The 15,032-nt window shown below is 47.7% G+C and overlaps 1 protein-coding gene across 1 annotated transcript in view; it reads left to right on the top strand.

Moving 5' to 3' along the window:
- The window catches only part of FUT8 (fucosyltransferase 8), a 780,623-nt gene that overhangs the window by 230,281 nt on the left and 535,310 nt on the right, over window positions 1–15,032 (top strand). The window contains exon 3 of the mRNA XM_085627218.1: window positions 3,876–3,904. The gene's annotated coding sequence lies outside the window, so the exon portion shown is untranslated. The remainder of the gene's footprint in view (window positions 1–3,875; window positions 3,905–15,032) is intronic.

Here is a 15,032-nt window from a genome sequence, read left to right as displayed (position 1 = left end):
GTATTTGTGTGTAAACAAAGAACTGTAGAATAATATCGGTGTCTGTGAAATGGTATGCTAGGTGACAGTTGCACTGTCAAGGCAGACTTAAAAATCCATGTAAGTTTATGGCTGCCCTCTCATCTTTGCTGCTGCCAGAGAAAAGCAGCATATGTTGTCAAGTTATCTAAGACACTTTAATAGCTTTACAATGTCATGTGTGTGCCCCATAACCATTAAGATCAGGCAGCTGGATAAATTAACAAAATTAACAATTATCACAATTGCACGGAGGCCAGGCACTTTTTGGTGGAAGCACACAACTTCTGCTCAATCAAAACATGTAATCCTGAATATATGTGAACCACCGCGGGACGATTCAATATCTGATGTCAGTGACTGAATAGACATAATAGAACGGCGGTGCCGGCATCGGCCACGCCAAAAGTACGGCGGTCGAGCCGGCCCCCGGCGGAACAGGAAGCGGGCCTGTCGCGCACAGTAGTGACGCGACAGGCGCACCTCCTTCCCATAGGTCCCGTCCCGGAGGCGTGACCCGGAAGTGATTAGTATCACTTCCGGGTCACATGAACGGACATCGTCCGGGCAGTAGCCCTGGCCTGGCCACCAAGGGGTATAAAGGGCTGGGGAGCACAGGAGTCTGTCTCTTCGCTCCTCGCTCCCCAGCTTGCCCCCAAGCCTCGCTAGGAGGCTGTAACTTTGTTTTATGTGAGATATGGATAGGAAACCTTTGTATTAGAGTTATGTTAAGGTTAGCCATCTGACATCTGTACTTATCAATTGTAATCAGCGTAAAGTATATTTTCTGCTACATTATGTAAATATTGTACATTTTTATAAATGTTTATTAATCTTTGTTTAATAAATACGGCCGGGGGGTGTTACGCCCCCCGCATCCAAAACTTCTCTGCTGTCCCTTTCTGGGCCTTGAGTGGGGAGGAGGGGGTGTTGGTAGTACCTGGCCATATGTACAGCTATGCTAGATTCGATTCTATTGTTCTGTGATGCAATGCGAATGGTAAGCCCGTGATAAGGATAACAAATGTGCCTTTCTCAACTTGCGTTGTCTGCAAGATATGCCTCTAAAGTGTACTGTCGTTCTTGGTTATAATGATTATTGTATATATTGTAACGATAAAAGATCAATAAAAAGTATGATTTTTTAAAAAATTTACTCCTGGCTCCCAACGTATGGGCGGGGCCAAAGCCCCTTTCTAGTGTGGCTCACATAAATGACTGCGTTGTCCAGCCAGATTATTTAAACAAATGTTCTGCCTGCTCCACTGGTAAGTGGCTGGTCGGGTTTGTTAAGGTACAGTTCTTGGCCCCTGGATCTTCCACCAGAGGGATCCTCTGCGTATTGGCGGGCAGATTTAAGAACTACTGAAGGCTTCGCTCTCCTACAGCCCATAATGGCCACTCCCTCAATCTCTAAAATATAGAAAACACAAAGGAAGAGTCTACACGTGTGTAAAGTTCAAGTATTCCTCTGAAATTCTGGTTATAGTGCTGCAAGCTTCTACGTTTCCTAAATTATAAAATCTTGTAAATGAATCCTGCAAAAGTTGTAGTGGAAACCATGTGTTGCAGAATCCTCTTGTAAACAGAATTTTTGAAGAAAATTAATTCTGCAAAAACTTGGTTACCTGAATATTATGCCTTTATTTGAAGTTTCCCAAAGTCGACAAACCTCAAAAACTGTGAACCTTGTCTACTTCACTGATGAAATGTAATGTTTTATGGAGCCCTCCCCTATCGTAGTAAGAACTTAACAAATCCGTCTTTTTAAGCATATGCCTGCTCTAAAGCAAATATCAGCGCCTCGACGCCGTGGTAATGCCAAAGGAGCACATAAGTAATTTTCTTAATTTAACTTGACCAAGCTGTGACAAATTAAAATGTTGCTGTAGTCTTGTTTCAATGAAAAACAAAAACATTCCCTATTTCCTGATGAGTGGAAACCTTTGAGAATTCTGTTTTGTCTCAGTGTATGATTGTGCTTTTTGGGGGAGGCACTGTAACCCTATAACATATGCATTCCAGTGCTCCTGTTTCCAGGCCTGTTGATCACCGCCAGCAGCAGTTTGCATGAATTACCGAGCGCATCATTATTGAGACTAGACCACATAAACAATGCAAGGCCTGCGCAGAAGGAATCCTATTTTTGAAGCTTTTTGCCCACCTAATACTGCTTCACTTGCACAAGTAGCCTGTTTGGATGTACAGTTGGGAATGGATTTACTCACACAAAGATGTTTATGTGAATAAATCTCCCAGCAGGGGTGGTGAGTGGGTGATCCAGGGAGGAGGCCCGGTTATCATGTGAGCACAACCTCATCTTATTCCTTTGCTTCTGTGAAGGACAGGATAAATGTCTTTCCTAACTAGGGACGGAGCAGGCAGTGCTTAATTTGTAAGAGAATGAGTGTGTGCCAGTGCCCAAAGCTCTGCTCAGAAGCCCGCAGCCTGTCATGAGCAGCACATTACTGAAGGATAGAGCAGGCCGCCCGCGGCAGCTGCTCAGTCTTTCAATGTGCAGGCGGCACATGTCTGTGATTGAATGGAGTAGTGGGCATCCCCCTGGTGGTTACAGTGAGCGACTGCACCTGCCTGCACCGCCTGTCTAGTGGGTCCACAGGTCCCCTTTCCTCGCCCAGAGGGCTGCCATCAGGGGGCGCACTGACTGTTTGCCACCTTTTTATGGTGTGACTCCCAAAGGGCTGTCTCTGCGCACACGTCAATAATACGGTGTGGGCACAGAAGCAAGGTGTTTCCTTCCTCTGCACGGGGCTTTGCTCCCATGCAAATGAGGGAATGCCCTCTTATGATCGTGTGGGCGCTATATGTGCATTGGTGCTATCAGTATTACAGAAGGAGCTACATGACTCTGTGCCCACTACTTTAATACAAAAATACCCCAGAGGCTCAGAAAACAGGAGCTCATGCATGTTACGCCCCAAGGCAGCGTGTCTAATGCAGACCCAGGTGTACTTTTGGGACTTAATTACAGACAATGCCCCGGGGACGACAAGGATGTGTGTGCCCGTTTTCTGTGCCCATGGGGCACTGTTGTATTATAGAAGGGGGCGCAGATTCTTGTGCAGGACCTTTTGTACTGTTGCACAAATCTCGCAGGTGCCATCTTAAGAGGCGTGCACTCATGTGCATGGGGGTGGGGCCCCATGCAAATGAGGGAAACACTTTAACTCTGCTCCTGCCACATTTTATGGATGCCGGCAAACAGCCCGCCAGGAGGCGCAATGACTGAGCTACAACGAGCTGGTATTCAGTCAGGGCTCCCCCTGAGGAAAGCCCTCTGGATGGTGCAAAAGGGGTTCCATGGATCCCTCAGACCTCCCCCTTAAAGCAAGCGCAGGCACTCACTACACCCGCCTGCAGGTGGATCTCTGTTGCACCTTTGAGTGCAAGCCAGTCAGCTGCTCTGTATTTCACTAATGCGCTGCATGCACCCAGGGCAGGCGCTATATTTCACCCTGGAGGCAACGCATTATCAGTGTTAGTGCACACTGTGCAGGTTTGCGACAGGCAATCAGTTTGAAGGTGCTGCATAGTGCACACAGGGAGAGTTCAGCCTAGTTGTAATCCTTGGAACCTTTTGTGAATCCGCTCCCTGTGTGGTAGTAGGCCTGTGCCTGCAGATGTATCTCTTTCTATGACAGCGGAATGCTCTACGCTGGAGTTTGCCACGAACTACCGACCTGAGGTACACGCCTGCTCTTCTGTAATGTGCCAGTGCTCATGAAAGAATGCATGTTTGGAATTTGTGCGTGTACATGTTTTGACAGAGCATGGGCTGTTCTTTTCTTCCTCGTGGAAAAATGTGTAATCTGATGCGTTTTCTTCTTTATCCACAGGTCGCAAGAAGTTGAGTGAATGACATTGGGTAAGTTGTGCTCAAAGCAATGTCTGCTAAATATAGCTGCGATATCGTTGTAATTGTGGCCTGCGCAGGAGGGGCCTGAACTTCTCGTGCCCAGAATTGTTATTCTAATCAAATGCCTCTGACGTCGAGACCTCGCCGTCGCTTTCAGTCGGGGATGTCCGTAACTTGAACCTTTTGTGTTGGCGATAATCATGTAACGAGCCTTATTCTGAGAAAAAGATGTTGTTATCCGAAACTTGAAAATGAGACGCGGAGGAACACAAAGCATTAATCTAATGAAGGTCAGCGCGCGCAGAGTTCAGAGCACAGTTCGGGGGAGAAACCAAAACCTCTTGATTGCTTAAGATTCGTGCGCAGCGCAGTTAATGCGCGATAACGCCGAGCAGCGTCAGAATGCACTAGAAGTGATCCGTGGTGGGAGGGAGCGCGCGCACAGCCGTGCGCCTGCCCGGGGAAGGGGGGGGCGCGCGCGCGGCTGTCTTTCCTCGCCGACATTGACTGAGAGGAGGGAAGATTCAATGGGCTGACCTTGCATGCCTCCACGCAGTGCTTTAAATGGGCCAGTACTGAGTACCGACACTTTTTTTATTTTGAGAGGGAGAGTACCGGCACTTTTCAAAAGCGATGTAATACGTACAATTGGAGAGTGCCGGCACTTCTCAGAAACAGGCAGGTACTCTGGATTAGGTGTGGGTGGAATTTGCATAGTCGCGCTACGCAAAGCTCCGCGAAACGGTAAAAATTCTCCGCGGGCACGCAAAAGTTTCGCGAGCACGCGGAATTGCTTGTTCCACCCGTTCGCGATGCTTTTTTCCTGTTCGCGAATGCTGTTTGCGTGCTCGGGGAGAAATATCTCGCAAACACACATTTTGAGAGCGCGAACAAGCAAAAAATTCCACGACGCCGCAGATCGCGGAATTTTTGGCAATTCCGCGCTCTCTGCCGAGCGCGAAATTGCCCAATTCCGCGAGCGGAACAGAATTTACCGCCCAGGCCTACTCTGGATCAGAGTACCTGCACTTCTAATTTTCCATTCAAGCACTGCCTTCAGGAAAATGTTGGGGCATGCCGAGTGCTTCGTGCAGGTGGGAGGTACTGACACTATTTTTTATGGACTGGGACTTTTTTTTTTAAACCATGATGATAAAGGGAAACGCATGTTTGGGAAAAAATCGCGAGAGTGAGATAAGATGTGGACTAGGCAGCCTTGGCCTTCGGGTGCGCTGGCGGAGATCAGAAAAAAACTTTGGGCCCCGTACCAATTTGTTTTTAACATATTAAGCACTAGATGTGACAGAGCTTGAGGGAAGGAGAGCTCATGTTCCACAGTTTATTATTGATGTAGAAGAAAAGTTCTAGTGGTTCAACTAATACTTGACTGAAGTCATTCCTCTCCGTCAACATCTTATTTCACTCATTATCTCACCTACAGCTCTCCAACTCGATTCATGATTTAAGCAGCGCTTATGGCATTGGGTGGCAGAGTAGGGTGTGAGGAGGAGTCCTGACACTATGTTGACAGTCGTGGAAAGCTTCAGGCCCTCAATGAACCTTTCTACTGATACGTGTAACAAGGTGTGGTCTCCCTCATGGCTTGTATTTCTCTAAGCATACCTTCTCAGTACAAAGGCAATGGTGTCTGTTGCGTATATGTTTGCGATGTATGTGGGGTATATATAAAATACGTAAACCTAGCTAGCGATAGAATGCTTTCTTCAGGAGGATGGTATACAGTAGAACGGACATGGTGGTGCGCATGGGTCTGTAAGTCCATACCCTTTCTGTACCATCTTGATTTATGTAAATGTGCATACGTTTCATATTCTTATGTAGCACTTAATTGATGTACGGCATTTCCTACAGAGATGCAGCCATTTCAGAATAACTACAAGTGCAGGCTTATGGAAAGCTTGGAGATTCTCCTGGTGGGAGTGGTATGCGTATACTTTTTGTTTTGCAGAAGATAACTGGTGGGCGCATAGTTCTGGCAAAGCACAATTGTGGAATCAACATGATTCCTTTTCCTCCCAAACCATAACTGAATGCTGGTGAGCTGACATGCACTTTTTGCCAAATAGTCCACCACCTGTCAGCACAGGACCTTTTGGCCAATCGAATTGCCTGCTCCGTGGCCAATCAGATTGCACATTTAGTTTGACTGGAATGCCCAGTGTCTGTTGGAAATGCAGGACCATGGACAGCCCTGGCTGGCTGGACCACAATTCCAACCCACTGCAGTGGCCATCTTAGATAAAGCAGCTTTATGGGAAGGGGGCGGGGGGGGCAGACATTTTCAAAAGACATTTTTATGACAAATTACCCCAGTGTCTTTTATTGCAGATTTATCAATCAGTCAATCAAACAGTCCTTTTATAGTGCACCTAATCACCTGTGAGGGTATCCAGGCGCTGCATAGCTGCTCTCAGTCGAAAAGCCAGGGCTTGAGTCTCTTCCTGAAGTCTGTCAACGAGGGTGATGTTTGGAGGTGGAGGGGTAGGGCGTTCTAGGACTTGGCGGCGAGATGGGAGAATGAACGGCCTCCGCTGTGACTAATACATCTGTGCGAGGGAGGCAGAGCAGAGGTTTCTGGATGGTTGGTAGAAGTTCAGGCAGTGGTTCATGTATGCTGGCCCTTGGTCGTGGAGGGCTTTGTAGGTGTGACAATAGTTTGAATAAGCATCTTTCCCGGACGGGGAGCCAGTGGAGGTTCCTCAGGTGTTAGGTGATAAGGGGCCGTTCGGGCAGGTTGAGGATCAGTCTGGCCTCTGAGTTCTGTATCATCGGGAGTCTTCTCATGAGTTCAGGGTTGGTCCCTGCATAAAGTGCCGTAGTCCAGACGCCATGGCTTTTCCTTGTGCTTGTGGGGAGCCATTTGAAGACTCTTCAGAGCATGTGAAGGGTGTGGAAGCAGGCAGATGAGACTGTGTTGATCTGTCATTTCATGGAGAGTTTGCTGTTGAGGATGATGCCGAGGTTGCGGGCGTGGTCTTTTGCTGTGGGGGTGCGTCTGTGCTCTGGGCCATGGGGTGTTGTTCTAGAGGGAGGCCTGGTTGCCAAAGATCAGCACTTTGGTCTTGTCTGTGTTGAGCTTCAGACAGTTGTCCTTCATCCAGGGTGCAACATTCTTCATGCAGTGAGGAAGTTGGTCTTTGTGGTGGCGGGGTCTGCTGAAAGCGAGAGGATGAGCTGGGGGTCGTCGAAGTATGATAATATGTTGATGTTGTGGTTTCCGACGATGTCAGCTAGTGGCGTCATGTAGGTGGTGAAGAGGGTGAGGCTGAGTGATGAGCCTTGAGGGACAACACAAATGGTGCTCATTGGTTCCAAGGTGATGGGGGAGGTAGATTGTCTGCCTTCGTCCCGTGAGGAATGATGCAATCCATCTGAGTGCGTCTCCCTTGAGTCCGATCTGGTGAAGTCTCTTGATGAGTATGTGGTGGGAAACAGTGTCAAAGGTCTGTGGAGAGGTTGAGGAGGATCAGAGAATTTGATTTTCCTCTGTCGAGTAAGGGACGGATGTTGTCTGTGGCGGCGATCAGGGCGGTCAATGTGCTGTGGTTGGCTCGGAAACCAGATTAGGAGGCGTCTAGCAGGTTGTTTCTCTCAAGGTGTTCAGTGAGCTGATGGTTGATGGGCTTTTCCAGGACTTTAGGAAGAAATGGGAACAGCAATATGGGGCGGTAGTTCTGGGGTCTGCGGAGGGTTTCTTGAGCGGTTTGACTTCTGCGTTTTTCCATGTGTCAGTGAAGGTTGCTGTGGTGACAAATGCGGTTGAGATAGGTTGGTGGTGAGTTGGTGGCTAATCTCGTTCCTTCCTGGGTTGAAGTGGTAGTGGGGGCAGGGATCTGTGAGTGCTCCAGAATGAATCGAGTTTATGATGGCTGTGGTGTGTGGTGTGGTGAGCTGTCCCATGCTGTGAGTAGTTGGTCGAGGGAGGCTTCTGTTGGAGTGAGGAGGCTGAGGAGTTCAGTGGGTTGTGGTTCGAAATTCCCATAGATGGTGGATATCTTGTAGTGAACATGATTTGCTAGGGCGTCGAGTTCTTGCGATGGAGGGATAATGTACTCAGTGGCCGTTGGGCAGGAGAACTCTCTGGCGATGATGAAGAGTTCCTTGGTGTGGTTGGCACTAGCCTCGATGCGCTCTGCCAGGGCATTCTTTTTGCACCTTTGAGTTGTCGGCGGTTATCTGTTGAGGGTGACTTGAAGGTGGCTCGGTCTGAGTCATCTCCACTGGTACGCCATCTTTTCTCCAGTTGTTTGCTGCGATGTTTCATTGTGCAGAGTTCCAGTGTGTACCAGCTGGCTTGTTTGATGGCTCCGCGGGTTTTGGTTTGTTTGATGGGGGCTACTCGGTTGGCTGCGTTTATACATTTAAATATTTTTCATACATCTATTAAAGGAGAGTGGCACATAATACTAAAAAACATTTCATAAGCAAATATTCTTTAATATTATTTGATATCTTATATAGCATTGAGACAGATCTTTTCAGCACACACATCTGTTCTAATGATGGTCCTTGGTGTAGTTCTATGAAGGACTGAAATGTTGACATATATAGGCCGATCAGACTACTGTTTCATGACTTGTCTTCTGTACCTTTTTTAATTTATATGGGGTGCGTTCACTTTTTCTGTCCTTTAATTCTGCTTTTTGTAGATGTTTGTTCATTAAAAAAAATATTTTTGTTTATGAGCTCTGTTACTCTAGTCGCACTGGTATATGAAAAATATTTAACTGGATAAATCTGTAATAAATTGAATTGTGATGATTTGTCATAAAATTGTATGTAATCCTCATATGTAAAAATGAATCTAAATAATTCTGAATATGATTAACAATTCCAGGTAAAAGCATGTGTGTAAGTGACTCCTCCTGAAGTATTTCTTCATGTATATCTTGGTTAAATCAGGATTTCCGATTTCCTGCTTTAAGACTGAGTACACGCAGACCACTGTCGCTCATCCACATGGGTTTGAAATTCAAGGATGGTCCGCTTGGCTGGTAAATAGGTGGAAGATTCTGAGCAGAAATGCTCAGAAGCCGATAGCATAGCCCATACGGAGGCCACAGCAGCCCTCTGGAACCCTGATGCAACTCACTGCTGATCACTTTTAGGCGCTATGCCTCTGGAGTCTTGCCCACAACCTTCTGTGCTCTCCTGCACAGAACAGTTACTCAGAAAGGTCCTTACTTAAGATTAGGTGAGGGGCCCTATGCATGGATATGTTTATACCCGAACATCCTCTGAGCCAAAAAGGTATATCCATAGGAATATCAGACCAGCGAGGTTTCTCCACGCTGAACATACTTTAATCCTGCTGGATTTCCCGTTTAAGGAGCTCTCCTTTGTTGCCTAATCCGAGTTTAGTTGTTAATGTTCCCCAGCAACACGTGGAAACGCTTCTGAATTGTTGTAGTGAGGATTTATTGAGGTGTTTTGGGTGAATGAAAAATAGGATCTGGGCTGTAACACATGAATCATGTCACTAATAAGGGTTTTTAGGTCTCGCCTGACCCAGCGCATGCGCTGGTCTGGCAAGACTTATTGAGAGGGCTCCAAAAAGTGCTACCAGGCCAGCCTAGAGCTACAGTGCATGTGCGCGGGCGCGCACGTCGCTTTTACCGCGATTACTTTCACTTTCCATAGCCAATAGGTCTCGCTTTTGGGACCTTATAAGTATTTAGTTATGCAACTATTGCATGGCTAAACACTTATAAGGTCCCAAAGGCGAGACCTATTGGCTATGCCAATGCTTGTTTAGGTCTTGTGGGGGTTTGTGAGGGCTCCAAAAAGTGCTACCAGGCCAGCCTAGAGCTACAGTGCATGTGCGCGGGCGCGCGCGTAGCGCTCTACTGCGATTACTTTCGCCGCTTTGATATTTGATCGCGATCACTTTCGCGGCCGCTTTGATGTTCTCCTGAGGCTTCAATAGATTGCAGCAGTTAAAACAAACATTGGCATAACCAATAGGTCTCGCTTTTGGGACCTTTAAAAGTGTTTAGTTATGCAACTGTTGCATGGCTAAACACTTATAAGGTCCCAAAGGCGAGACCTATTGGCTATGCCAATGCTTGTCTATATTTATGTTCTGAACCGAAGTTTTGAGTAATACTTAAGCACAATTTACATCAGTCTGATGCCCCGCTCGGCCCCCCACCACCCAATCCGTCTTGTTGTCTTGCAAGCGCCCACCTGTCTCCGCTCTGTAGGACATGCCTAGTAGGTACAAACACTTTTCACCCCAGAGAAAAGACTGAATGAATATGGGACCCAGAGGCAATATCTTCTCTATTATCCAGTGTTAGGCCAGAGAGGCCGGGACTAGGAGATTGCGGGGGAGGGAGGTAAGAGGAAACAGTGAGCCTGGTCCGAGAGGGAAGGCGCTGGAGAGGACAAGGCCGACAGTCTAGCCTTGCAGGGCCTGGTCTCAAACAAATGCAAAACTATTCATACATTTTACTGCGCAGGAGTCCTTAATCTGTTCACTCATTTCACGTGATCATTGCCTTTATTCTCAACCTGGACATTTCTTGACTTGATTACTTCTCTTCCCCCTGGTCTTCCGCCCTCGTCACCCTCTTCTCTCTTAACAATACTTCAGTCCTCTTCCTGTTGAAACCGCAAGATATGGCTCATGTGTCCTCACATGCTTTACCCTACACCCCCCTTGTCTCTCTCTCCCACTGTTGTCTTCAGAAGATCTAAATGTGTTCGTGGTCGGTCTCCTTCCTGTCTCCTGTCTGACAGCCCCGCCGCCCACCTCCTTCATGAGTTCCCGCCCACTTTTTACTGCTCGTTTGTGGAACCTTCATCGCCCGAAAAAATAGTTTTTATTTACTTTAACCGGGTTATTTAACTAAGGTAAACACACTCGCCCTGGCTCCTTCTCTTTCCAAGTAAAGACTGTTAACACACTGGCCACTGTGAACTACAGGACACGAGCTGTAATTCAAGCAGGGCCAACCCAGCTTTTCATCCTTCTGAGTGCTGGCCACTGGGAACTACAGGACAAGAGCTGGAATTCACGCAGGCCCAACCCAGCTTTTCATCCTTCTGAGTGCTGGCCACTGTGAACTACAGGACACGAGCTGGAATTCAAGCAGGGCCAACCCTGCTTTTCATCCTTCTGAGTGCTGGCCACTGGGAACTACAGGACACGAGCTGGAATTCAAGCAGGCCCAACCCAGCTTTTCATCCTTCTGAGTGCTGGCCACTGTGAACTATAGGACACGAGCTGGAATTCAAGCAGGGCCAACCCTGCTTTTCATCCTTCTGAGTGCTGGCCACTGTGAACTACAGGACACGAGCTGGAATTCAAGCAGGCCCAACCCAGCTTTTCATCCTTTTGAGTGCTGGCCACTGTGAACTATAGGACACGAGCTGGAATTCAAGCAGGGCCAACCCTGCGTTTCATCCTTCTGAGTGCTGGCCACTGTGAACTACAGGACACGAGCTGGAATTCAAGCAGGCCCAACCCAGCTTTTCATCCTTCTGAGTGCTGGCCACTGTGAACTATAGGACACGAGCTGGAATTCAAGCAGGGCCAACCCTGCTTTTCATCCTTCTGAGTGCTGGCCACTGTGAACTACAGGACACGAGCTGGAATTCAAGCAGGGACAACCCAGCTTTTCATCCTTCTGAGTGCTGGCCACTGTGAACTATAGGACACGAGCTGGAATTCAAGCAGGGCCAACCCTGCTTTTCATCCTTCTGAGTGCTGGCCACTGTGAACTACAGGACACGAGCTGGAATTCAAGCAGGGACAACCCAGCTTTTCACCCTTCTGAGTGCTATTATCTTGGATAATTCACACCTCCCCTCCCGCTGCTCGGGGTGTTTCCGCACCGTGCCCCAGGAGGTGCTCGGGGGTGGGTGACATTTTCGGTCTAGCTCTATTAGACAGAACCGCTGCTCTAATGTCTGAAGCCACACCTGATGTCTCCTCGGGTAAAAACAAATAGGTCCTCCTGGGTTTCCCGGGGTTGCTAAGCAGCCACATTCTCATAATGGAGAGAGAAGAAACCCCCGCATTCCACAATACACGTCCGATTCTGAGTACTCTGGTTCAGAATCCCGGCATCCACCGCCCTTTCAACCCGGAAGTATTAACTGCTAGCAGCCTAGGCCGAAACTGAGATTGCCTTAAGGGAGAAGTGGTAAAGCAGCAGGCAGGTGAGTGTTCTTGCCTGTCTTCAGCCCCCATCAGTAGGCGTGGATTCCAATTTGTTTCCCCTGCTGCTTTTTAGAGTCTTTGAAAACGAGACTTTGCAGAAGTGACCCGGAATTGATGTCGAATTTCTACAGATATTCGTCTGTCATTGCTGGAGACCCACAATTGCCATTCCTTTTGCTGGTTCTGTCACTGTACAAAATGGGCGGTTTGGGCGAATATCTTTGACTCTGGCACTCAGTCACCATGCAGAAGCAGGCTCTGATAAAGCATATGACGTGTGTGCCCCCCCACTGCTAGAGAGCCGAGATCCCCCCAAAACTTGTATTAAGCAATACATTTGTCATAACCTCCTCATACGACTCGCCTCTCCTCGTGAAGGTGCTCTTCCAGATACAGCGTCATCAGCCACTCCGGCTCCAGTCGACGGGGACCCCAGAGCCACGAGGAGTCAAGGTTTCGACACCACTACAGGACCGTACACATAATAGTAAAGCACTATACAGATGCACATACAAGGACACTGAAAGGTCGTATGAGGTGTTTTCCTTTTACTGTCGACATTATCCCTTCGTAAAGAGTTGTGTACATTGTCCGGCCTGTACAAAGACCAGTGCACCGACGTGCCGGGGTAAGTCTTACTATGCGTCTCCCAAAGTCACTTTTCATTTAGTGTCATTCACCGAGCTCCACAGCTCCAGTGCACATTCTTTCTCATCCACCCTCCGATATACTTCTTCTGTCGTGTATGACGCATAAAATGTGTAACTGGGCAAATGTACCGTTGGATAGTATACACAATTCACTGCAAAACCAATGTATGCCAAGGCAGGCTCACCTACCATAGTGTTTTCATGGTCTGGCTTGACGGCCCAGCTGTTGCCAGCCGATGATGTGAGAATCGCCAGGAGAGCTGCTTTGGCTCCACCCACATGTTGCGATGGGAGCCAGGAGTATGTTTTGATTGGGCAGAAGTTGTTTGCTTCCACAAAAAAGTGCTTGCCCTCCAAACAGCTATCTGTCCTCATTTTGTTTATCCAGCTGCCTGCCCTTGAACTTTCAGAGACGCACACATGACATTGTAATGCCATTGAAGTGTCTTAAATAACTGGATAATTTATGTTGTTTTTTCCTGGCAGAAGCACAGATGTGAGGAAGGCAGTAATTAACTTGTATGGATTTTTAGGCCTGGCTTGAGGGTGCGTCAAATGACTTTTTAAATGACACCAATATCATTCCGCAAAACGACATATCGATTCCTATGTTATTTACTTGTAATGCTTCACATGACCATCTACCATTTCTTTAAAGCCACACCTATTGGCATTACCAATGATTTATTTTTTTGGGACTAGTAGCGACAACCACGTGGGTGGGGGCTGACCCATTAAGTTGGGCTGACTCTGAAAGGCTCCATGCTGGTTTCTACCCACAGGAAACATAGATCAGTACTGCTATGCCCACAATTAAGGTGGTCAGTCTTTTTATAGAGTGGGGGTGATGCTTCGAGACTGTCCAGGACCTGCGGGATTGTTGGGCATTTCTAATGGGATTATATTTGCCTTTAGGGAGTGCCTAGGGGGCCAACCATCGGTCATGACGCCTGTGACAAAGCCATTTTCACTCAGCGGCCATATGACTAGGAGACCGGAAACCAGGTCACGTGTCCCTTCTTCCCTGGTGAAAGGAGGTTCTGTTTCAAAATACCTTTCAACTTCAGAATTACCACTGCCGTGCTAACGCAGTGGGATTATGACTAATGCTATTCCATACAGTAGTTTTTTCCATCCTGGGTAGCTCACAGCCACACGTGCATTCCATAAGGCCTCTGCAATGTTGCCAACTTGCACTCGCTTTCCTCACCGCCGGAAGGTCATTCACTGACTATATGTACCCGAGAGGGTCTCCTAAAACCCCGCTCTTCCTCTTGCTTCTGTTGATGCATTACTTAGCCAAGATGCGATCATCCCACCCATCTTCAGTCAGTTGTGACTGCACAGAGGAAAGCACATCCCTGCTCCTGCTATCACTCACATGCACAACATTGCAGTAACAGACACAATATGTTGATTTTTCACTCGAATGATCGCTATTGCAACAAACAAAGTGACATTTTCACTCCGATGCTCAACATTTTATCCACAGAGTGAAACTTGCAATTGTTGTTTTTTACTTGCTCATCATTGCAGCCACAAATACAATATGAAACCTGCTGTTAATGTGTCTTACTCACGTGCTCAACATTGCAACGACCAACACTACGGAAAGTGCAGTTAATGTTTTCACTCACATAGTCAATAGTGCAGCCACAGACCCCGAGGTGAAATCTGCCGCCCCTGTTTATCACTCCTGACACATACTTGAAATGTCAGGGTTGTGCACAGCATTCCTCTGGTGAGCCACGCCATTAGGACTTCTAGTCGCCGCCTTGCATAGAATCCTGTACTCTACTGAATCACCCGTTCCCTTAACGCAAGCTGAGGTTTGCCTCTAGATCTCAGGGTCTCTCTTGTCAGCAGAGGTTGAGGACGCGGAGGTGAAGAAGTGATGCTCGCAGCTTTACTAGAGAGCGTACTGCCCCTAATAGCCACTATCTTTGGTGCTAAAACCTTTCAACATTGGGCCAGACCCCTTGAAGCGTGGTCCTTCACGCGCAGTCTGTTTATTAACTCTAGAGCAGCCTGGCAGGCCACATCCCATCCTCGTCACCAACTTGAGGCTCCATGGACGCAAGTCGTTGGCAATAAGATCTGCATTTATATCCATACACGCAGCATCCGGTCCTCATCGTATGCGGCTGTAGGCACTTGGATGCCTGTATACTCTAACCCATGGCCTAGCGTCAGTCTACACATGAAACTCAAGACTTCCATGTCTGGACCCCACTGTGACTGTAGTTAAGGGTGTTGGATGAACAAATGTGACCAGCAACAACTCTGGCTTCCCTAGGGA

The sequence above is a fragment of the Triturus cristatus genome, chromosome 9, assembly GCF_964204655.1.
Source record: "Triturus cristatus chromosome 9, aTriCri1.1, whole genome shotgun sequence".
Classification (NCBI taxonomy): Eukaryota; Metazoa; Chordata; class Amphibia; order Caudata; family Salamandridae; genus Triturus; species Triturus cristatus.
This window is presented reverse-complemented; position numbering and strand designations above follow the sequence as displayed.